The sequence below is a fragment of the Haliaeetus albicilla genome, chromosome 3, assembly GCF_947461875.1.
Source record: "Haliaeetus albicilla chromosome 3, bHalAlb1.1, whole genome shotgun sequence".
Lineage (NCBI taxonomy): Eukaryota > Metazoa > Chordata > Aves > Accipitriformes > Accipitridae > Haliaeetus > Haliaeetus albicilla.
The window spans coordinates 6,851,943-6,877,822 of NC_091485.1; positions in this window are offsets into that span (position 1 = coordinate 6,851,943).

A 25,880-nucleotide genomic window follows, 5' to 3' on the forward strand; every position below is an offset into this window, starting at 1 on the left:
ATTAGAAACAGCACGTACTAGCAAATATTGGCAAGTTATTTCTTTCTTGACAGACTTCAGAAAAGTTTTCTGCAATTACTTTATGCAGAAGGGCAATGGATAAGACTAAAGTAACCATTAATATGGTAGCTCCCGTATTAAAAGTAATTTAGATATGGTTGAGTTAGTTTTACCCCCAAATAAAATCATCCAGTATTAGTATCCATACATAATATCTAGACTTTAAACAAAAGAGGTGTTTACAAACAGAAAATTAAATTTGTTTAGGAACACTATGTTTCATGAACAAAAAAGAACTCTGTAAGTTGTAAAAGAGAGTAAAATGTATAAGGAAAGAGAGAATTAAAAAAGTAAAATAAGCAATCAGCATGAATATAATAACAGTGAATATAAATAAGAAAATTGAAAACTACAAACTCTTGGCATCATTGCAGTATCTATTGCCAACTGCTTTAAGCAAAACAGAGAAGATGAAAGGGTTATGCCAGGGTCTGAAAAAGAGTAACAGTGGCTTAAAAATATGAAAACAGCTAATATTACCTAATCAGTTGGATGATCATCCTGGACAAAATATGACAATGTCTAAAATGGTCCTCAACAAAATGGGAATGTGAAGCAGTGATACCCAAATTTTCAGAGCCCCCACACAGTGGTTTCAGGACTAACCCACTGCCTTCCCCTTCACAGCCTTTCTTATCCTGAAGGTATTACAGCGAGTTCACCGAGAAGATGCAGAATGAAAGCCGTGACTGTTCTACAGCGTGCACTAAAACCTACCATACCCCCTTTGTGCTGGTTTTCCAGCCCATACACAAGGCAGAGTGCTCTCCGGGTGCACAGTGGTATGATGGGGAGACATCTGCGAGATTCGCGAAGCTTTGGTGGCCACGAGGACAACGCATCTAGTCCCACATTGCCATAAGAGAGAGTCACTGAGGCCAGGGATCTGATGGATTATCCTGCTGGTGCTACACTGAACCTTGTGCACAAGGAGACAAAGGATGGAAGAGGAGTTGCTAGCAATCATCCTGGCTTGGTGGAAGTAAATTTTCCTGAAAATATTTGAGTTCCATTTTTCTGATGAGATAACAAACCCAAGTGATAAAAGCAACTGCATCGATGTAGCATAGCTGGCCATCAGCAAGGTGACTTCAGACTTAATATGTTGCACAATGTTTTCGGTAAGAACCTGTCACTATGTGCAGTCAAAATGTGAGAACATGTCATGTTGGGTTTGCGTGGTGAGATTTTCGTAGCAGGGGGGCTACAGGGGTGGCTTCTGTGAGAAGATGCCAGAAGCTTCCCCTGTGTCTGACAGAGCCAATGCCAGCCGGCTCCAAGACGGACCCACTGCTGGCCAAGGCTGAGCCCAACAGCGACGGTGGTAGCGCCTCTGGGAGAACAGATTTAAGAAGGGGAAAAAGGTTGCTGTGCAACAGCAACTGCAGCTGAAGAGAGGAGTGAGAACATGTGAGAGCACCAGCCCCGCAGACCCCCAGGTCAGTGCAGAAGGAGGGGGAGGAGGTGCTCCAGATTCCCATGCAGCCCGTGGGGAAGACCACGGTGAGGCAGGCTGTCCCCCTGCAGCCCAGGGAGGTCCACGGGGGAGCAGATCTCCACCTGCAGCCCGGGGAGGACCCCACAACGGGGCAGGGGAAGAGTGAGGAGTCCTCCCCCTGAGGAGGAAGGAGCAGCAGAGACAAGGTGGGATGAACTGACCCCAGCCCCCATTCCCCGTCCCTCTGCACTGCTGGTCGGGAGGAGGGAGAGAATTTGGGACTGAAGTTGTGCCTGGGAAGAAGGGAGGGGTGGGGGGAAGGTGTTTTAAGATTTTGTTTTTATTTCTCATTACCCTACTCTGGTCGATTGGTAATAAATTGAGTTAATTTTCCCCAAGTCGAGTCTGTTTTGCCCACGATGGTAATTAGTGAGTGATCTCTCCCTGTCCTTATCTCGACTCACGAGCCTTTCGTTATGTTTTCTCTCCTCTGTACAGCTGAGGGGAGGTGATAGAGCGGCTTTGGTGGGCACCTGGCATCTGGTCAGGGTCAACCCACTACACATGTATTCTTCCACAGATTAAAAGTTTGTTTGTTGATATATATGTATGGAAGTATGAAGGACTATCGACTGCAGGTTGATTCTGCAGTGCTGTGTGGCCCATGCAATTCAATCAACTTTCTGGAAGAAAATGTATTAAGAAAGGGATGTAAGATGTATATATGAAATTTGTAGATGATACTGAGACTTGCGGCTTGGTAAATCGGGTTAAATTACTCAGTTTGAACTGGATAACTTGGTTAACTTTGGAGCAACCAAGTAATATGATGTATTTTAATAAAAGCAGAAACAAACTAGAATCCAAAATATGACTGTGTTTGCCCATGGCTGCTTCCTCTCCATGAACAGGGTTTTCTAACACACCCGTAACTAGTCACTCACAAAGAAGGCTTAGGAAGGGGGTGGGATCCTGTATCTTTCTCCAATCTAACTTCCAGTTCAGTCAGCATTTTTAGGTCTGAAGCAAGTAACATGTAATTTGGAGTCTGATGCAAATAACATCAGATAAATTTGCATGGCTGGTTTTATGCAGGCGGGGAGACTAGAAAATGTAACTACTGTGACAGTCTAAATGGTACTGTGCAACAGCCATCCTTTTTGCTCTAACATGCATGAAAGTACCAAAAATGTACCCTCTGATAAATACCATAATGTATCAGACTTGAGCATATCATTCACCTCAGCTTTTTCCACCACAAACTGTGACATAGCACAAGCCATACCAATTGTCACAGATGTGTCAGGTATGCTGCCGTCCAAATTTTTTTGTTTACTGAGAAGCATGTAAGGTGCAAAATACTATCCATGTTTAATTGCAGGCAAACCTTTTGCTGAGAATAAACACAGAATTACAGGAGCCCAACCCTGCACTGGCCAGAGTGTGTGAAAGCTCTGCCTTTTCAGTTAGTGTGTTCAGGGCCACTAAATATCTTCCTGACTCTAAAGACAGGTTTTATCAGAGATCAAAATTGCTTAACGAGAACAAGATGATTCTTTGTACAGAGAGATCACTGATCTGTCAGGCGACCCATATTAAGTAAGAAGTTTTGAAAACAAATCTCAGACTTCCTCTCTCCTGCCCATTGTATCCTTACAGGGCAAGGTCTCCCCCCTCATTTGCCTTTCCGCCCAGAAACAGTCAATGGCCCTTAGTTTGCTTAGGAAAGTTTTTTTCTTTCCATCATGCCAGAGGGAGGTCTGTTCCCTTCTGCACACAGGTCCCCTCCTTGTGCCAAATCTTTCCTCCTTCTGCAGACTCCCGTGTCATGTCCCCACGCCTGCTCGTGTCCCAGAAGCATTTTGTGCGGGGCACATCCAGGAAGGGCGCAGTTCTCCTCCCTCCCCAGAGTACAGCAACCAGGACAAATTGCTTTCCTTCCTCCTGCCCAGCCCTCCTGCCCTCTTTAACAAAACATAATAAATGGTACTCACAGAATAAACAGAAAACAAACTTGTTAACTACTTGCACCGTTGCTCTCAATTAAGTTGAGAATTTTTTATAAAATGGAATAATCGAACATTCAGCACTATTTGTTGCAACAGGAAAGAGACCCTATTCCTATATTACATATATTACATATATAATATATTTAATAAAATTTAGTTCCACCTGGCAGGACATGCTGCATCCTGTCTGTTTCAGAAGAAAAGATATTCCAAAGAGACTGCAGCTGCAAATATTTCATACATTAAAACAAAAAGGAAGCAAGATGAAAAGTGAAAGTGCAGAGCACAACCAACCAAATTAAAGCTTAAAAAACAAGTGTGGTAAGAGAACACGAAAACATTCAAACAAATAAAAAGACTCTACAGTATATAGATTCAGGAAAATATTGAAGCCACTGTTTTAAAAATATTTGGTTTTTTTAATGTGAATTATTTTCCACATTTCATATAGCCTCTATTCATTTGCATTTTAGTGATATTCTAACACTTGTGTTGAATAGCAGAAATACAATATAGAGAATATTTGCAGAAGATAAGACTCTAATTCATAATTTCCATTCATGTCCATAGAAGAAATATGGAGAAAGTTATATGAGAAAGGTAAATCTATAGGGACTCTTTAGAGCATTTATAGGAACTGACTCCAAATTTGGGCACTTTGATGTGATGGGTAGGTCCTAAGGACACTGTCCATTCTTACTGGCAAGAATTACTGCCTTCTGTTGCGCACACTCTGGTGTTCTGCAAGCTACGGATGATGCTGGTAGGTGTCATCCTTCTGCCAGTCATCATACTGGTTGTCAGAGGCTTATTACGGTTCACTTCTGCACAGCAGCTTTAAAAGGAGAGGATCCTGCAGCTTCTCCTTCTTCCTTCACATCCTGCATGTCATTTAGGAGTATTGTACCGTGTTTCTATCTTGCACTTCTGTGACTTATAATCTCCCACAAGCTTCTGTTGATATGTGAAATAGTTGCTGCTGCTTCTTTTTGGTTTGGGAAGGATTTGATCATTCAAATTATTAACATTTTTTCTGAAATTCATAATATTGGCAATTATTCTGCTTGCATTTACAGCTGATAAAACATTGAGATGGATTTTTACACTCTCAATGGCCATACAAGATGTGAACTTTGAATGTAGTGATCAAATATTAAACACACTTTTACTTATAATTTGCATAGACACTACTTTGAGTTTCAAAAATAATAGTGTTAAGGTATGGAAAACATTATTTATTCATTTTTATTTTGTCATGTTTCTGAGCTGTGAAGAAAAAATAGAAATCTCATTTTTGACATGAACTTAATAAGCTTTTTCTCAGCACAGCTTTTAAACTAGTTGACAAAAGGAAAAAAAGAAATCAAAATTATTTGACTATTCATAAAAAATGGATTTAATACATTAGCCATTAAATATTCTTTTAGCGTTGATAGAATGGCTTGAATAATAAATACTTTTAGTTGTAAATAATGTATTTTATTTCTAAAACCTCTGAACCTATTATATCCTCAAATATAATTTGACCAGGTCCAACAAGGCTCAGCTGGGATTTCTCCTCTGAATGTCGGAGAGTTGGTGCCTTTGCTGGGATAACCGGGAGTGAGCACGGCCTCTCTGGGTACACGGAGAGAAGACCCCTCCGCCCGGGCTCTGCCTGGCTCGTTGCTGTTCCTTTTGCATTCCCACCTTCCCCAGCCCTGCAGGTAATGGAAAGCCTCCAGCCTCCCCAAAACCGCCGCTGGGAGGGTATCGCAGTCTGCTCACAGTCACCCCAAAACCAGAAGCTCATTGCTGTCCATCTGACCGTGGCGCTGGAAAGCCTTCTGGGGCTAAATGCAGTACAGCTATACTCAGACTAAAGAGGACAGTAATTTGCCAAAACACCCTGCCTGCTAAAACAGCCTGTAGAGTCACTGGAGGAGCAGCGGTGGGTAGGATGGGTGTTACATTTACATAGAAAGGTTAAAAAATACGTTTGGGGTTCCCTAAATAATTCTTGGGGAGTATAAAGACTTTAGCAGTAATAAAGATTACTTATGACAAAGGAGCGCAGTCTGGAAGTAGGAAACCAATAGATAAGAATACGATTAGTTTTCACTAAGTGCCATTGAAACTTTAACGCAGAGGGAATTCTCTAAAACTTTCGACTGGTTTCATGATGTTGACTTTGCTCACAGCCTGCACATTAATAACAAAGGCTAAATAACGCCAGTGTCCTGACCTTCGCAGTGGTTTTGGTGAGTGTTGCAGATGTTACGAGGCATCAGCCATGGGAGACACTTAACAAATCCATTTGAAGTTTTTAATTTTAAGCAACAGGAGCCATGAATCAACCCTTAGCATTAACCTACCTTTGTTATTTAATATAGGTCTTAATTGTTTAAATAATTGTGGGAAACCATTTTATTTCTAGAGCTATTACGTGAGCCTGAAGGCATATTTTGTGACTATCACACTCTTTTAGTTGTCCATTACTGTTTCAGATACTGAGGTCTACTCAGAAATAGCAAACAGGCTCCATTATTCACCTGAAAGAAATGAAAAATATTAAGAAATAGTGTTCATGGAAATATCCTGGTTTAAATCAAAATCCAAGAAAATCTCCTTATCATTCCGAAAACTTTTGTATGTTCTCCTTTTTGACACATCATATTCGTGAGCAAAATTTTTAACTAGCATCTTATGGCATCTTGTTAAATGTTTTTCTTCTCGCTAATATAAAATGGCAGATGTACAGCACCTGTAAATACTCATGAAGACCAAGTAGGCAGAAAAATTATCACATCAACACTTCACCTTTCAGTACTTTTTCTGGGGGATGGTAATGTTTGAAGGGCAGGAAAGAGTAAAAGCCCTCTCTTTCTACCTTATCAACTCTTATAGCTACATTCAGTGTAATAATTATAATGTACTATCAGATTTAACTGTAAACACTTTAGCTATGGTTTTATATAAATTGAATTTTTGTGGGAAAAATAAGCAAGGATGGGATCAATGAGGCAAGTTTGGGATTAGGAAAATAATACTGTGCTTCAAGGAGCATTAAAATATGTTTAGATTAATCATGGATTAACATCGTAAAAACTGAAAACCCATTGTTGCTAATCTCTTTGAACTAGACTGAGCTATTCTAAGCCAACACTGAACAAAGTTTACATGTGTGGAATGAGGCAGGAGTTTTCAACTTTTCTTTTGCTAAAATCCAGATTAAAAAAAAAAATACTGTTGATGTATTTGTTTCAGCAAATGTTTCCTCAAGACTTGAGCAGAGTTTCATGTCGAGTGAAGGAGAGGAAAAAAGACTGCAGCCATGGAATAATCCAGATGAGGAACTGCACCTGGAAAGTGGGCAAGAAGAATAAAATTATATGGTTTTTATCCTGCGATAAAATATGGTGGATGGTGTAATGTCACCCACTTAAACTGAAGCTGTATCTGCCCCTGCATATAGTAGTGAAACAAATCTATATTTTGCAATTAATGAATAAATTGCTTTAACCACTTTTATTTATTTATTTTTTTCTGAAAAAGGGGGAGAGAACTTAAACTATCCTTTGACTCTTGAAATTTCTGCACTTTGACAACACAAGCACTGCTGGTCAAATTAACAAGTGGCATTAAAAAAGTTGTGGTACTTTGGCAAAAAAAGTTTCTTAGTGAGAAATCATGGTACACGCAGTTAGCCTTTCCAATAGTCCTGGGTCAATACGATTAGTACAATTGCTGCATGCAGCAGAAAGAGAGGAGGTGCAACTGTCTGCTTAAAAGGTACATATAGCCTGTTGACCCAAGCTTTTCTACAGTCTAAATAACAATCATTCCAATTAGATACCACAGAAAAAATAGTGCAGCTGGTTTACAAACTATTTTTTTGAATGGAGTCTATTTGCAAGACATTTACTAATTATAAATAATTTGCACGTATTGAAGAATCTGTTATTCCATTGTTAAACTAAATTAGGTCAAAGATCATACCAAACTGAATGCTGTAACTCTTGAAGCTCTCAGTTTTTAATTCTAACTAACTGATTTATTTATGTAGAAAATCCACTAAACTGAAAAGGAGAAAGACAGGGATGTAAAGATATTTCTGTCCTCTGCCCTTTTGCTAGTGACCCTGGCCAGTAACCAGCAGGGATCCTCCACGCTCCCAAACTTTTTCAGGTTCCTACTCTATTAGAAAGACTACGTCAAAACTCCTAATGTCCCACATTTAATTTTTATGGCAAAAAATTAGTGTTGGAAGTGAAGTAACCATGAGGACATGCACTGCTTTTGGAAAGGATTGGCAAACACAAATATGAGCATTAGGAAAGTGGTTTGACAAGCCTGGAGGATGGAAAGGGGAAGAAAAAGGTGAAATAATAATATTTTAGCAATAACGTACAGTTAGAAAAGGCAAACAACAGTGGGTTTTGTTTGTTTGTTTGCTTGGGTTTTGATATCTCCCTTACCTTCCTGCCTCATTTCAGAAGGACTTTTTTTAAGTGAAGTTGCCCTATGTTGTCCAAAGTATACACACACACACACACAGACACGCACACAAGGAGATATCTTGGAAAAGTTATTTTATTTAAAAGTGAGCTACAGGAACATGCTTTAATAGTAATTGCAGCTGTCCCTGACACACTGTGCAGTGGTCAGCTAATTTGTGGGCATTGAAGTCATACAGCCACTAGCTTCACGAGAGGAGCGTCCCTGGGCTGCGGTACAGCAGTTTGCTCCAGTGCCACTTATTTCTTTGCCTGGAAGCATAGAAGATAAAAGACTAACCTTAAGATGATAGTGCAAGTCAATAGTAAGGTCCTGAATGAAGTGGGAGACACAGTGCTTACAGTCCCTGCTGGACAGCAGTCAATATCAGACATCACACTTAAACTGTCACAATTTGACCTGACAATCCTTTTTCAGAAGGACCAGAAATAGAGCTAGCCAAGTTACCTTGCATTTCTGAAGAAGGTCACGAGCAGGTCACTAGCAGATGGAAGTGTGTATTAAAGATGTCTGGTATGAGTATAAGCATGAACATTTCTAGCCTGCATAAACATAAATGTTAAGATGCATAAGGGATTGTTACCGCCTAGCTGGAACAGGAGCACAGTTAAAAGATCTTTATAAGGAACAAAGAGAGATGTTTGCTCTGTTCATGTGAAAAAAAAAAAAAAAAATTACTGGAAGAAAAAAAAAAGAGACTTATATAGTCAGCAATATATGTTCTAAAAATGCAATTTCCGGATTAATAACAAAGACACTGTTCTAGTTCACTAGTTCCTTTAGGACGTGCGCTTTTGACCCATGCAACATATTGTGCCCCATGGCTCTTAGCTGAACTGTGACTTAACTGTGCCTATTTTTTTTTAAATGTGTGATGTCTATTAAAACTAGCTGGTGCTTGTACCAGGACCCCAGTGGAAATGAAAGAGATGTCTCGGTGGACTGTCCATTGGTTAAATATTAAAGGATCAAACTTTAATATTTAAGTGTGTATGTAGTATATTATATAAAACAAATTCCCATCTGAATATTTTAAGTTTTCTCTTTAATCTCGGGAAAGCCAGCATTTCCACCCCTTAACTCTAATTAACCAGATAAAACAGTATTTCAAGGATATATCTCCTATGGAAAGAGTCAGGTTTTTCTGTGATTATATATATCTTTGCTCCAAGGCACTTATTAATTTGCTTAAAAGTCCATGCATCATTTCACAGATTGTTTTAGCACTTGTCATCTTATCAGTCCACATTTGAGTAAGGCACTCTTGAAAAAAACAAAGTGAAAGATTAAGTATTCCAGCATGCTCTACATTATAAATGTAACTGTCTTCATTTTATAAATGAATTTCCATAAAAACACAGCAACAGCAAAGGGTGAGAGGTGATGGAGCACAGCGAAGGATGGTGGGCCTGACAAATGCAGCCGGGGAGGGAATCAGAGGCGGCAGCAGGATAGATACAGCTGGAAATCTTTTATCCCTCTGCAGCTCCAATACTCCCTGGCTCCGCTGTTTCGTGTCCCACGCGCCAGGGAGCAGGAGGAGCAGGTGCTCTGCAAGGGCAGGGGGTGGTGGGGGGGTAGGAGAGGCAGGACCCTGCCGCTGAGGGATGCCGTCTTACCCTACCCCGGCAAGGAGGGTAGAGCCGCTCGGTGATGGTAACCCACAGTCCCCATCACCCCAACAGGCTCGTCGTGATGAGGTGGGTCGGCAGTCAAGGCAAGAGCATCCTGTCCTTGAAGTAGGCTGGAAGTAGAAAAGAGAGGTCCTCCAGGTCAGTGAAACTGAGGCCCACGTCCCCAAAGGTATTTCTTCGGCATCCCCAAAAACGCACTGTAGGGTTTGGGGTTATTCCATGCGGGGCCCGGATGACAGGACACCAATATGATGATTAAAGTCGCCAGTTTATTGAGCCTAGCTGATCATTCTTATACAGTTCTCTAAGTTGTTTAGAAGCTTTGATTGGCTGCTGCATGCAAGCATTTGGTGTCCACGCGCACAAACATAAAATGTGATTGGTTATATCGATACTGTCCACGCGTATAAACGTAAGATACAGTTAGTTATACTCGCTCTGTACATGCGCATAAACACAGGACATAATTGGCTATATTAACTAGTGCATGCGAAACTTGTCTCCGTCCAATTGGCCAAGATAAGCCCCTGAACTGAGGTTGTTTGTGCCAAGTTCCCTTTATCGTGGAATGCGCACCTGTGTTTTTCTAATTGGGATCTTTCTTTTTCTGTCTTCTTGTTTATTCTGTTCAAGGCCTTCTAAAGGCGTCCGGAATGCTCTTGCGACCATGAGCTACTTTCAGGCCCAGTAACTAAGTTCCATATAATTGAACCCTACAACGCACCCCAATAAAGTGCTGAAAATCTCTGCCAAGCTACCACTTGACTGGATGGGTGTTTACGTCCTCTAGTTGGCTGGCCAGTGACCACACACTATGCAGCCTAAATGCTGTGGTCAACCTGCGAGTTAAGAGTGGCTGAGATCCCTACCCCAGCCCCCAGCTGGGTTTTAGATTAGATCTAAGTCTAATCTCCAAGTTAAGGACTTGACTGTCACCTTCCTACATCTCAAGTGAGGCACCTATCTCATCACGGGTTGTCTGCTCTCTTGCAGTCAACATGTAATAATTTGTAGACAGTGAAAGGGCTTCAACAGGAGACCTGGTTGGTCTGCAATGAATAGTGCAGCTCTGTGGACAGATATGTAACTTGATTCTGAGCAAGTTGGCTCCAGAAGCAACATACCTGCATCAGAGCTGCGTTGCACCCAGGTGAATTAGCCCCGCATGCTGAGATAGCTGCATGGGGTCCAGGACCTATCACCTATCCACTGAATAGGTCGCTGGACTAGATGATCATTATAGGTCCCTTCCAATTGAAAATATTCTAGTCTAGCCTAGTCTAGTCTAGTCTACCCTACCCTACCCTACCCTGCCCTACCTTACCCTACCTTTTTTCTTACTGGTTGCTTTGGAGTCAGACTGGGCATATGTCAGCCATTGTCACACAGATACAGCCATCAACCAGCCCTTGCACACCAAAAGAACCAGAATGTTGGTGGAGAGGAATGGCATTAGGTCACTTAGAGACTATGCAGAGGCGGATGACTATGCCTAGTCCCACCTCTCCACTCTTCAGCTGTGGCTGATTTGGGCAGATCCTTGCTCGACTGATTTCTGATTTTTTTTTTTTTTTTTTTTAGTCATCACTTCACTCTCACCATTCATTGCCTGGGAAGTTGTATTTGGGCTGAGAAGTCCACGAGGTCACAGGGGGAATAAAAGGTAGCTTTGCAACATTTAAGCACCTTTGAGTATCTGGGCCCAAAGGCTTAATCCTACACTATAAAAGTCAATAGGAGCTTCCTGAAGTTAGAATGGGAAATTGAGGTAAGAATGTGAATATGTTCTTTTATCATTTCTTTTTTATAGTTTCTGTTGATAAAAAGCCTTGGAGTAGCAATTCTTCTTTGATGCTTCTGCTGTAAAATCAGAGTTCAAAGGGGCTGGTTTGGATCTGTACAATAGTCTGACATTTTATCCCCTTTCTTCAGCTGCACAATCATATAAGCAAATAGAGCAATAGAGCGAATTAAAATGAAGTGCTATGAAAATCTTATTAATTTTACTGGCTGCTTGGCTTACTACAGAAACTTAGCTGAGGAATCAGAATTTGCCAGTTTGAGTGAAGAAGGAGAGGAAGCGGCTGTACGACCCAGGCAGAGATATGGAGAGGCAGAAAGGGCAAACTGGAAAAAGAAGGAAGCAGAGAGGAAGAAATGCAATGTAAAAGCAACTCATTTTAGTTAAGAAGAAGAACTTTGACCTGAAAAAGTCAGGATGAATCTTTGTGATTTTTCCTAACGTTAAATGAAATATCCACATATGATCTAATATGCTGCTACTTCTTTTGCTTACAACTAAATGAAGCAGACTCAAGCTATTAATTTGGTGTGTCGCCTTTTCTCTGCACCTGTCTGAATTGCCAAAAGGTTCAGCAGAAGGTTCAGAAAGTTTTGTTATGGAAAATTATGAAATAATCTGCTGTTAGGAAAGTTTCATCCTGGTCTGACTCTGGTAAATTAGATAATAGCCATTTAAGTCTTGAAAACCTGTCTAATGTAATTGGATGTTCACACTCTGTAGAAATTGTTGTATTTCTCTGTATTGCTCTAAGCTCTTGGTGTCAATGTTATCTTGTTCCAAGGAAAACTGTGTGTGAAATATTTTCTGCATAAGAAAATATTTCCTTTTATCAGGTTTAAAAATTGTTGCCTCTCAGTTCTATGGCAGTTCTGTTTACTCTTATATCATGTTAACAACAATTTTGCCCACTTAACTACAGCTAAATTACACTACTGAGGGAGGGATCAGAGAATGGTGATACTGAAACTCATTATTCATTGACTAAGTTTGGTGAAATGGTTTGTCTGCAGGCAATTGTATACCAAAGACATTTTGATTAAACTTTTCCTGCGGGTTTTCCTACTCATTTTTTAAAAAAAATTTGTTTGAGGGGAAATTTTTTCCATGTGTCTGGAAAGGAGGAATACTGCATTCCAGATCTGAAAAATTTGATTTGTCTCTGAAGGAGCAGATAGATCAGAGAGGAAAAACGGAGCTGGATAGGTAATATGGAAGAAAAACATCTGATGGAGAAGAGAAGAAATTGAGAAAGCAAGGAACATCAAGATGAGGAAGAGTAAAGGAGTCAGGACTGAACGTATTCACACTGTACTGAATGGAAGGCTTCCTTCCACAGGTGGGAGAAGGAGATATCCCAAAGCACTAGTAGAGAACATTGTCAATAGGAAAACTTCTAAAATTTCCTTACAGTAGGACACATTTCCTGGCAATGACACAGAGGTGTTCCTTCTCCTTCTTAGCTGTGGGTCAGGGGCTCAGATAATGGGAGTGAGCAAGAAGCTGGGGAGCCATCATGCTGGAAAGCACAGAAATACACAATCTTGATACTCTTGAGTTTTGCCAAGCTTCCACACCATTTTTCTAGCGGAACAAGTTTCATTATAAGTGATATCATTAAGGACTCAATACACAGCATGAGCAATTCTTCCTGTGAAAATGCTTAAAGCTCCATATGATTGGGAGACTATGACTAAATTTGTGTGGCAAAAAGTGCCCTGGACTTGTGTGTAAAAGCTTGTCTTTTTTTCTTAGCAATGACCACGTTCTTAGAGAAGGGACACTTTTGCAGGAAATAGGCCATGGTGACCCTTGAAGACTTTAGTCGAAACCATACAGTGGCATATATTGCAAATACTAGCGGCAAGTACAAAAGAGTGTAGCTCAGTCACGCTATCATCTTTAGGATTACCCTTTTAGAAATATTGAGCAGAGAAAACTTGCATTGTTAAGAGAGGCTTTGAATAATTGTGCTGTTGAGTGGCAGCCCTTCAAGATTGTTAAAGGTCCTGTTAGCTTCCAACAAGATCAGAATAATCAAAAAGTGTGGAATTCCTGTTTTGACACACGGTACACTTCAGAAAAAAAAGAAACTTGTCAAAAGTTTAAATTAATCTTTTCTAATTTCTTAAATGAGTTGTCTCGGATATTCCCAAATTCTGTAATGGCACAAGATCAGTCCCCTGAAATTTTGGGGCATATTGCTTTGGAAAGACAGTGAGCAATCCCACTTGTAAGTATAAGCCATGCTGCTTATTTAACTATATACTGAAAGGCTCCCTCCCTTAATTGAATAATATATTGATAATATATTATGAATATTCAATTTTAATGTTGCCTTCCTGCACTTGTATTAAGTTTTCCACAAAGAAAAACTGGGGATTTTAATGAGGTCTCCCAACCTCTCAACAACAGGAAAAGTATCACTAGCAGATTAATAGCTGGAATGCAGCTGGAAGTTCCCTCTGCCTGTCAGTAATTTAACTGGGATTTTTACTAATCTTTAGCAGTTTTAAACTACTATGCAGCCAATGGTATACAGCTAGAATTAGTAAAACCTATGAAGAAATTCCACACTGTGTGATACACATAATAAGCTTAAACAGATTTGGCTTAGAATAAGTTGTTAATTGACAGCATATGACTGCCTAAAATCACACAGCTGCTTTGCAAACCATTCAGACAAGCAGTTCTAAATTAATACACATCTAATTCATTATTTATGTAACAAATTATCTCCTTTCACAGTTAACAATAAGGAAAAGCATTTCCAAATGGGTCATCACTGTAGCTGGCCATAGACTTAAGTGGGATGCCATTTTCAAGGGCTGGAAAGAGTTGGCAACTGCTTAGAAAAAAACTGAGTTCATATTGGAGCTGGTCCTCATCTCACATCTCAGAAGGAAAGGAGCATAAATAAATAAATATTTTTCCAACTGCTTAGCTATATTTATTTTCCACTGCCTCCCTGCCTACAGCAACACGGATGTCCCCTGAGCTCTTGAACCTGTTTATTTCCCATCCGCTACCTGTCCAATTGAAGCAGCACTAATTATCCCAGAAGGCTTTGCTCCTGTCAGTTAAGGCAGAAAAAGCACTCAAAGCCTTCTGGAGATGCACCAGGGCCATTGCAGGCAACAGGTTGTGGAGCTCCTGGTGAAACACATCTAAAACCTGGAGTCCCAGCCTGGAGCTGGGGAGGAGCATTGAAGTGGAGGAGCAGGGGTGGTACTTAACAGGCCTAATACACAGCAGCATCTGAGAAACTCATTATTACAGACATATGCACTTCTGACCTAATTACGGTTAGATTTATTTCTCTTCTGCATGTAATTTATATTGCTTTGTTCTGGTGTTGCTGAAAGGAAGTACCCTCCACAATTTCTATTTATCTGCCAAGATTGTTCTCTGCAGGTCCACTCCTTTTCATTAAGGCCTTATTTCATAGCTCATATGTTTTCCTGTTCTCTACAGACTCTTTCAGATTTGTAGTTTTGGAGCAGAATCCTGCAATTCATGTGGGAGAATTCAGATATCTGGTCTTTCCATGCTATGAAGAACTGACACCTCAGGGTCTGCTGGTGACCACCCACCCCACGAGCACTCTGAGCACTAAATCAGAAAATTTTATAGGACTAGGGAAAAAAAAAAGGACTTTACATAACAAAGAGTAAATTTATATTAAAACTGTAAAAGCCTCCTTCCCATTTCGTTACTTGTGGAAATATAAAAGCTATTCTGCTTACTCTTTCTGTAGCCACATAGGACCTGTATAAACCATAGCATGATGTTCAGGCTGATGTGCCAGAACTCACCCTACCCATGAGCAAAGCCATTAAGAATGAAGAAATCTTTCCATCTTCCCTACTTGACTGCAAGCACAGGGACAGGGCAGATACAAAGGGGGTAATAAAACACTCCCAGTATAGCAGTGTCATATTTTTTACCTCCTCTGGGCTCTGGAAAAAAAAGGGGAAGAGCAGATGCTCCTATTGGGGCAGCTACTCAGGGCCTTTGCTCTCAATCTGACAAGAGCCAAATATGGGATGAAGTGTGTGACAAACGAGAGGCACAAAAGTATTCATGCAGGAAGCCTGCGACGTTCTGGGATTCACTCCCTTCATATAAATAATTCATTTTGTAGCTGGAGACTCTGTTTATGACATGTGTAAGATTGGCAGTAAAATATAAGATGGACCATGTGATTGTAGAGCTATTTGAAAAATAAGAATTCAAGTTCAGGGGGAAAAAAAGGTGGGAGATTTGGAAATTTGCTTTCATTCCATATTGGAAAAGAACAAGAGACTTTGAAACATTTTTTTCTTGGTGTAAAACCTGAAAAAAGAGCTATTCTCAGAATAGCAATACTGGAGGCACTCATGTGAAATGAAATACTTGCTCTGCAGTGAAATTCCTTCTGTCTGATATAGACAGGAACTTGCACCTGTGGCTTCCACGTCCCAGTTCAACAGTCACTTGGGGAATAGCTTCTGCTTCTCTCTCTCTCATTTGGATGAGAAATTTAATCCCAAATCCAAGGGAAAAATGTTGAAATTAAAACACTTCTGGAAAAAGAGTTGGGTTTGATGAACTTGGTATTTCGGAATGAAAAAGGTAGAATAATTTGTCGATATTGCTTGTGCAGCTACACATGCGATACCTTTGCTCAGTGCTCAGTTTAGCTCAAAGAGATTATTAACACTTGGTAAGATCTGTTCCTAGGATAAAATTAATAATTAAGATTTTTTTTGTTAGCTCCTGTTATTGTTAAGTTTTTATAATAGCACTGTGTTATTTTCCTTCTTCATCTGGACGTTTTAAAAAATGCTGTTTCTCAAAATGAAAGTTTGGACTAAATCCGGACTACAGACTGAGAACGAGCCTTGTTTTAAATTGTTTTATTAAAGATGACTAACTGTTGGAAGGAAATATGGTCTTTTCAATGGAATATTATGAATTCCTTACTCTATCACGTGTAGCTCTTCTAATAAAGATAGTTTTTTTGGCATTGCCCCCTGTATGATGCTGTCATTCAGTTTTAATTTTCCATTCCATAAAAAGCTGTGCTATAGCCGTTCAAGAACACCTCAGCAACGGTGCTGAATGCTGAAGATGTATACAAGGAACTATTTAATGCATGACATTTAAGATGCTCTAATGCTCAGCCATACATTGCAGCCACCCTCTTTGTCCTATACGATGCACAAAAGAGGGAAATAAGGTCATAGCTCAGCTGCCCCATTTACACTCTTAGCCTTGATCAGAGAGGTAAACAAATGCCCTCGGCAGGATACAGAGGCGCCCGTGGTATAAGCCTTTGGCCTTTCTCTGACTCCACTGCCTTGGGGACACCCTCAGCAGTGGGGTGGACAGAAAAAAAGAGGAAGCTACCTGCCAAAGGTGTACTAAGCAAGAAGTCAAGTGAGCACACAATAGCTCAAGGAACAAGTGCAGATTTCCAAATGAAGGAGAAGTTATCCTGCAGGATAAACTCACTTGTGCCAAGGGATGCCACAGAGCCCTTCCGTAACAAAGTGATGGGACAATACGCCTTATTGCTGAATGTTAATTATCTGACTGATGCATGAGTTCATCCTGGGTGATTGTCGTGACCCACTTCTCTGCAGCTTGATAATGCATCGGTGTACTTAGCTATGGCCCTTTGTTACAAAGAGTTGTATGATGATCCACATCATACACAGAAGTCTGTAAAGCTGTGTGTTCTTACCTGAATAGGTCCACAGATTGGTTCAGTTTGCTGAAACAAGCAGTTCTCTCTGTCACATGAAATAAGGTAACAATGACTTGTTTATGAGGATTTAGGACAGCAAAAAAAGTGAGTATTTAACAGGAAAATAGCCCTTAAAACTTGAACAAATTGGCAGTATTAGCATGGAGGGAATTCAATGACAAAGTATACTTGTCTTCCAGGCAAAAATACAAGCAAAAAGAAGAAAACCGTATTTTGTATATACGATAATCTTGATATTGGGGAATACAGATGCGATCATAAAGGTAAAGCTTTTCACTCTCTCACTGAAAAGAGAGTGAGAAACTTTTGCCAGGAATAATGCCCGAAACACTAGGACAGCTGATAAAAAAACTCTTCTTGCTTGACAAGCACTGAAACTCCACTGAGAATGAGAAATGAGAAAAACATTTTCCTTAAGCCCAGAACCAAGATGCTGAAGATGGCACAGAAGCTTATATCACAGAGCTGACACTCCCAGCACCCACATTTAGCTTTGGAACCACAGACGTTTGGTTAATTAGAGACAGCACCATACGTGAGACACACAATATCATCTCCCACTGCTAGGCAGTGAGCAATGCCAGCCAACCGATTTGGTTGTAGGACGCTGCCAGACCCTCTTCAGCACGAGAGAAAACCAGCTCTGCTGTCCAGCATCCTGACAGCGCATGAAATATCTTTTAGGGAGATGGACTGTGAGAGAGGGAGCTTAAGATGGAAAAAGGCCAACAGAATTTCTAAAATTCAGCCTTTGTGAAGAAAGGAATTGGTGACAAGAAGCTAGCAGTCTGCAGAGACGATGCATCTCAGTGATCACAGAAACTAATCTTCACGTTGGCAGAGATGAGAGATAAAAAGAGGTTACAGATAAGCTCAAGGATCTGCACTGAACCCAAACCGCTAAGCATTGCAATGGCAATAAGTTATAAAACATTTCAAATGAGTGCAGGCTGGATACCTGATTTATTCAGGGGAAAAAAAAAGTTTGCTCTTTATGTTAAGAATTAGTTTTTCCCTGTGATCTATACAGACCACTTCCGACAACTTGTGCCACATCATTTAGCAGGTACTCTTACGCAGTCGCTTCTATGAGTAGCAGTTCATCCCAAGAGCTATTCCAGTGTTATCTATGCTTTTGGGAAGAGTTATTGCCTACAGCTGCCTAGGAAATTTTGGATAAAGTATTTTTAAACCAATTCAACAAAATCAAACCAGGCTTTGGCAAAACATCATGTTGAAATGCTTTTGTGAGGATGAAGGCGAAGTCCCATTAAACTGACGCCTGGCTTCTCAGCCACCGATCGAACAAACAGCTTGTAGGTCCAAGATGATGACCCCCTTGAGACTGAATAACCCACCGCTTTCGGACAATACTGTCAAACCCCTCAGGGGGAAGGCAGAGAGCTTTAGTGTCTGCTGTGAAGGAGAGATGCCTGCCCTGGCAGTACAGATGCTGCCACAGCTCTCGGGGACTCAGCCAAGGGCTTCGAGGCAGGAGGGCGATCCTTGTGCCTCCAGGGAATGTCCAAGGCTCACGCAGCCTTGGGGATTGCCTGGGAAGCTGCCCTCAGGTCCTAGGTTCGCACAAAGACTTCCCAGGAGGCTCTCTGCTCCACATCATTCAAGAAAAAAGAGGGAGAAATATTTTAATTTTTCCTTAAGGAATAGACAACAGCCCCCCCCCCCCCTATATTTTTTCATTTGAGCCCTGAACTGTAATGTATTGTCAGTCTTGCATAAAGTGCCTGGAGTGAGGGGGACCTTTCTTATGGAAGTACAGTCCTGAGTTTTGATTGCTTTTACACCAAGACGATATTCAGAGACAATACTCATCTTTAAGCAGATAGCAAGAGTGCCAAATGCAAGAAAAATGCAGCCAACGGGGACTGATATTGTCTCCACCAAGCACCTGTTGCCTTCTGAGAGACTGGTCCAGACAGACTCTAAGAGCCACTATGGAAGTGCCCACGTCAAAAGGTATGAAGGAAGCCCATGGATTTATTAAGCTGAGTTACAATTTTGAAATTTTTGTGTTGGAAGTCCTGTCAACCTTTGAGCCACCCCCACAATTATATGCAATTACAGGCATTTGGAAATGCAAAGGAATGCTTAGATATTGTGCTCTTTCCAAACAGTCCCAGCTCTTCAAAGCAGCTAGTGCTACAAAGCCTCAAAAAAAGGGGTAAGAAGGAAATGTAGGAATTGCCCTGATGCAGAGCCGGCAGCCTGTGCTTGCTAACAAAACTAAGCAACCATGGCAGCAAACACAATCAAAAAAGGAGCTATTGAGCATGCTCTGGGAAGTGAAATGATGCCATCAGCTTGCCATTGGGTACAGCTTGGCTGTGCCATTTATCTCAAGTCATTTAAAAGCATCACGAAAAGGCTAAGAGATTACCCAAGAGAGAATGCTGTTCACACTCCAGGACTGTGGCACTGCTGAAGCTGGGTGGAAATTCACTAGCAAAACCTAATTTCACTGGAAAATTCCAGTCACTTCTGCCTGCAACATCTCTGCTTTGACAAACATTTCCTTCCCATTGCCTTTATCAATAGCATTAGTACCAGAACATCCTGTGGTTGCATTTCTCTTTTATTCAACTGCCCCACGTTCCTAAGGCAGGCACTACGATTGCCTCAAACACCCAGGCATTTCTTCGTCTCACTCCTTACTGAATGATCAGGTCCTAACAGAAATGCTTTGCCTTAGTTATTAAGTGACTCACTGTGACTCTCCACTATTGAATTTCACCTGATTTCATTAAAATAATACTTTCTACAGAGAGTCCTGATTCTTCTCTTTATTGACAGTTCTTCCCCACATTTTGTCATCAGTACATCTAATCAGATCACTCCAGCTTCTTGCAGCAAGACAATTAATGAAAATGCTGAATAAATATAAAGTATCCCAGAACCAATCCATAATAAACTCTTATACTAATCCTCACTTTAGCCAGATACATCCTCTTTCAATACGACTCATTGCTGTCTTCCTTTTTACCTACTACTTTTATCTCAGTTTATTTTTCAGTCATCATTCTCTTTTTCCACTTAGCTAATAATTTCCCACCTTGAGCTGTACCAACCACTTTATAGCAATCTGAGTAACCGTGTATATTTCATTCCCATTCTCTTTTTTAAAGAATCATGTCTCTGATTAAAGACGACTGTGGTTGTGTGATACAGTCTACATTTGCTAAATCCGTATTGCATTCCATCTCCTTTTCTATTTATCTCCATTTCATTAATTTCTGATTTCTGCAAACTCTATTCTAATGCCTAATGTATCATGGCAATCATCTTAGTGGACATAGACTTGTCTGGGCACTTTTTTTCCCCCTTCATCTTCAAACCTAGACATTACATATGTTGTAATTCAATCAGATGGTATTATACCAAACAGAATGCAATACTGTAAATGTTAGTTGTGAGTGCCAATTTTCTCAGAATACTGAGATGGAGATTATCAAGTTAATTTTTCTTCTTCCCCATTCTTGCCCCCATTTAAATCTTTCAGTTTTTCTCCCACTTAAGATGAAGTGATTTCTATTTCCACAAACCCCATTCCCATTCACCATCCCCCTATGTTGTTAATCTTCATAATTTTTGAGAAACTAAGGTAGACTATTGATTTAGTTTGGGGGCCATATCTCAGTTATCTGTAAACTCCATCTCATTGTCATTGCATTCCTGTTTGCCGCCTTCTTACTATGTTCTTTTGTGTTTTGCTGATTTTTTTAAAATCCATGCAGCTAAAGAACTTTATTTTCTAATATTGTCTGCAAAATTTAACACAGCATAATTCTTACCAGTGATTTTATAATTTTATCCTGATAGTTCTGACTTCTAAAAGACGTCTTTTTGTTTCTTGATCAGTTCTTTTCCATTCTTAAATATATATTTTTGGGGTTATTGTTCACCATTCAGGCACAAAAGTCTTCCTTGGGTATAAGATTTTACCAGTTCTGTAGGGCACAAATTTCAGGTGATTTTGTCAGACCTACTTCTTGTCCCTTGTCACCAGCAAGCAAGCCAAGTGTCTGATAAAACATCACAATTTTCAGCATCGCAATTGGCAGTTATTGACAGTCTCAGTGGAGAGGACAATGACTAGATTGGCAAGGAAAATGAATTAATTTGTCATTCTGAGTGGATCCTCTGTAACAAGGCTAAAGGAATTTGGCAGCTCATAATTGGAAATCTTGTTTTTTCCTGGCAGTACTCTGTTTATACAGTGAACGGTGCAAAGGCTTCAGAGTTATCACTCTGGTGCTCGTTACTAATTAAACAGATAAAAATACTAGCCAAGAAATATCAATTCAGCTAATCAGAAACAAAAAACAGAATGTGAAGCACACTTCGACTTAGAGTTTACCATCTCTTGAGTAACTTCCTCATCTGCAGTTTGGAGAGAGCCCTGTAATAGGAACAAGACTTAAAATTGGCCCTCAGCTCTTTCTCACAAGCACGATGTTTGAACTAACAATTTTATGGGTCAGAGGGAGGTTTTGCCAGATGCACAGATTTCAGTGCTTTGTGAACAACTACTGGGTTTAGAAATGTGGCAACAAGTTTTTTTTGACAGTATCAATTAGATCTTCTATCCATAGGGTCTTGCTGAGAAAGTCATCGTCTAACAAGCACTATCTATACAGCATGCAACATGGGCAATTCCCTTTGGAGGTCATTTAGGAAAGATCGCAACCATTTTCTTTTACAGGCTGTTTACTTGCAGATTATTTTCTCCAATCTTAAAGCACTGCTAAGCTAACACATACATTTGTTCTGTAGTTTCTACCAAAGCCAGTGCCAGCAGATGTCAGACTTCTGTCTTAGGCTATAATGGCAGATGGAAGAATTGGTGATTTTATACCCTGTAGGACTCTAATTTTCTCTCAAGTTGTCTTATCTGGAAAATAAAATTACATTCTTTACAGTTTTACATACAAAGACTGGGAACAATTGTCCTTTAAATGGATTCCTCCTTTCCTTAGCTGTATTTTCTTCTATTTCTGGGGGGGGATTTTCCCTTCTGTCCCTTGGTACGGAGTATCTTTCTGGAGAATCCCTCTGCCTCTTTATTTCCTTTCAGCTTCCTTTTTGTTCCCCACTTGTCCTTTGCCATTTTCTGGTATTGAAGCTCTCTCTGTTCATCCCCGCAGTTCCAGGCTATGTTCAGGTTTACCTCTACTTCAGTTTACCAGGTCTTTAAGTCATTACCTCATGCTCTCTATCTCCCACACTGGTTTCTGAACTTTGTTTCTTGCTTCACTGTATTTATCTTCTTTTTTTTTTTTTTACCTCCAAGACCAAATTGAGATGCCTGTAGGAGTCACAACAGAATGAAGATTGGGCTTCTCAATGCCTGCTTACACACCACCTCACAACCTGCCTCCTTAAAGCTAGAACTAATACATACACAGTAAGAATAAGGATAAACAAAGACAGACTTTATATAATTTCACACTTTCTGTGAATCACTTGATGACTTAGGACTGAGGACAGTTGCAACTGAGGTGTGGCTTATGCTGTTCAACTTATTGATAAATGATCTAGAAAAGGTCACACTTTGGTGACAGTTTGCTGATGATAATTTATGGCAGTGAAACCGAAAGTCAGCTGTAAAAGAGGTGCAGATGTACCTCACAGTACTGATTTACTAGACAAATGGAGATGCTAATTACCACAGATGAATGTAAAATAACGTGCATGGGACAAAAATCCTAATGTTGCATGTATCATGAGTTGACCATTACTACCCAGAAACAAGATTTTGGGGTTTTGATGAATAGCTCTGTAAAAATAAGTTCATTCAGTAGCAGAAAGAAAAAAAAAAAAAAGGAAATTAAACATTAGGGATTCTGAAGAAAGTAATATAAAACAGAATAGAAGACTAACATTATTCTGCCACCACCTGATAGTGATGAATCCCTGAGGCATGTACAGCTTGAACACCCTGTGCACTTCTGGTCGCTCCATCTCAAAAATAAAATGATAGAACTGCAAAAGGCTCAGACAAGGGCAACAAGGACAATCGAAACTCTGGGATGGTTTCTGAGCCATGCAGGAACCACAGAGCAGACTAGAGAGATGGCTGAGGGGGTACATAACAGACGTCTATTAAATCTGCCATTTAAGAGGATAGAAGGGGAACTGTCTGTCCTCTGTTCTTCTTCTCTACAAGACCTAGGAGTGAAAACGACCAAATAGTAAGTGCAAGGCAGATGACAAGAGGTTGTTCTTTTCATAACACAGAATTAGCGTGGAATTCCCTGATACAGAACATTGTGGGTGCCTGTCGTGGTTTAACTCCAGCCAGCAACTGAGCACCAGGCAGCCGCTCGGTCATTCCCCCCCGGTGGGGTGGGGGAGAGAATCAGAAGGGTAAAAGTGAGAAAACTCATGGGTTGAGATAAAAGCAGTTTAATTGGAAAAGCAAATGCCGTGCATGCAAGCAAACCAAAACAAGGAATTTGTTCACTCTCGTTCATTCGTTCACCACTTCTCATGTAGTTCTGAAACTACTTACAAACAAGAAAAATATATTGAAGAATATAAGAATGACAGGGAAACTTCAAATCAACGAGCAGGTGCTGCAGCACTTCACTTTGGGACCAAAGCACAGATACCAGGATGTATAACTGCATAATTACACTGAGAAATGTTTAGCTTCCCAAGCACTTGATATGACAAGATGAAGAAATAGACAGCACTCTTTGCTGTGAAGGCAAAATATTGTAGTTGTTAATTCTTTGCTCCAACAAGGACATAACAAGCTCACATAATTTATTCAACTGCCCTGGCAGAACCATAAAGGAACAATAAGTCAAAACCCCAAATCAACCAAAACACAGGGTTGAGTCTTAATTCACAATATATCTCAGTTATGTGCTCACCAATGAAACTCAATTTAACTAGATTATCCTGAGCTAAGCTCTCCCCAAAACTGTAGTAAGAGTGAACTGATCTACTTTTCAGTTCTTACTGTTAAGGCGGTATATAACCTGCTGTTGAAACTATTCACAATTTACCCCTCAGGACATTTTCAAGTAACTATTTTGGCTATGCACTGAAGCCAAAGAGTATGTACAGAAGTGCTCCTTGTGTTTCATTCCCTCCAACACACCTGCCTGCTTTTTTTGGTCTTAGCAATGCCACCTATCTGTCAATTACCATGCTAACATTAGTGATAGATATTTTTGTTCTAGACTATGACTGAAACTCTAGGAAGTGTGAGAGTTGCCTACCAGTGTTAGAAGGACACTAGATTTTTAAAGGATTCATCCCCCAAACAGGAGCTGTACATAAATTATATGTTTGCTCATACAGGCTCTTATATATGATTAATTTCTGAATGAGTACATGAGGCTTCTTTCACACCTGGAGTAAACATATAAAACCAGATTGCCTTGAATTATATTTCTGAGTTAATCCAAGCAAATGAAAGTAAAATAATATAAATAATTTGCAATAAACAAACAAAATAATAAATTAGATCGTGACTGGATATCATCAGAGACTGCTTTTTCCCTTAATGAGACCATCTGAAAGCCTGCAATATCTGTTAGCCACTCTTAACTAGGAAAGCTGACAGAAAGTTCTCTGTGAGGAGTCTCAGCTTTATAAGGTGATTTATTTCAGGACATGAGAACGCAGCTACGTTGACACCTCCAGTGACACATGGTCCATTTGTTCTCTCATCCTCTATTTAGAGGAGAAAAGGATATGTGGGTGTTTCTGAAAATCAAACCCCAGAGCAACTCACCAGGCAGAACTCAGCTAGAAGGACGGATGCCTTTGTAGGCTTAGGTCTATTTCTATATATCAGGTTAGCTTCCAGTTGAGTCTGCTGTTGAAGACAAAAACGGGTTTTTCTGTACGTCTTGCAGATCTATTGCAGTTTCCAAGGAGAAACTGGTTTTACACATGGTACAAGTGATATTTACTTCTTTATTCTGGCACTTTCTGTACAATTACATGTGCCTTTTAAACAAAAATTTAAGATCCCTGCCCTACAATCTACAAGTCCACAGATGGTTGACCTCTTTGACATCACTGACTTCATTTGTTTGTGAAATGCTGCTCATTCACCCTTCAAATTCCCTCTCACCTTTTCTCAGTACCTTCTTAATTTCCAACCATGACTGTCGATGTACATGATATGTACCATGTTCCTTTCCATTAGCATAGCTTTTTCTGCATTGCCAATTCCTGAAGTTATAAAAACGTGGCCAAAATGAGGAGGTAAAGTGAGCCATTTCAGGGCCTTTGTCTTTGGCTACCTTTCTCATTTGTAAGACATCTCTGGCTGAAATAGTAAGTGGCATGAAGAGAAAAGCAGACTCCATGATGCTTCTAAAGCTCTCTGTCCCATGAATGACTTATTTAGCTTCATAATAATATTTTAACTACCTTCTTGATTCTTTAAAATGTTTCTAAGGAGTATTTGCATCCTAAATATCCCTTGGTGGGACACTGAATTTGACCCTGAGATTAAGCTTTGGAGCCATGTGAGCACAGCTGCCATCATCTGGCCCCTTACAGTCCGTTCTTAGTACGACTGCTGAATTTGCTTCATGTTCAATTTCATGCTTTATTTAGGTTGAAGGAGATCCCCTTTCTTTGGATATTTCTGAGCTTGCTTCTGAGAAGCAATTACTTCAGGTGTCACAAAATTTCTTTTCTTAAA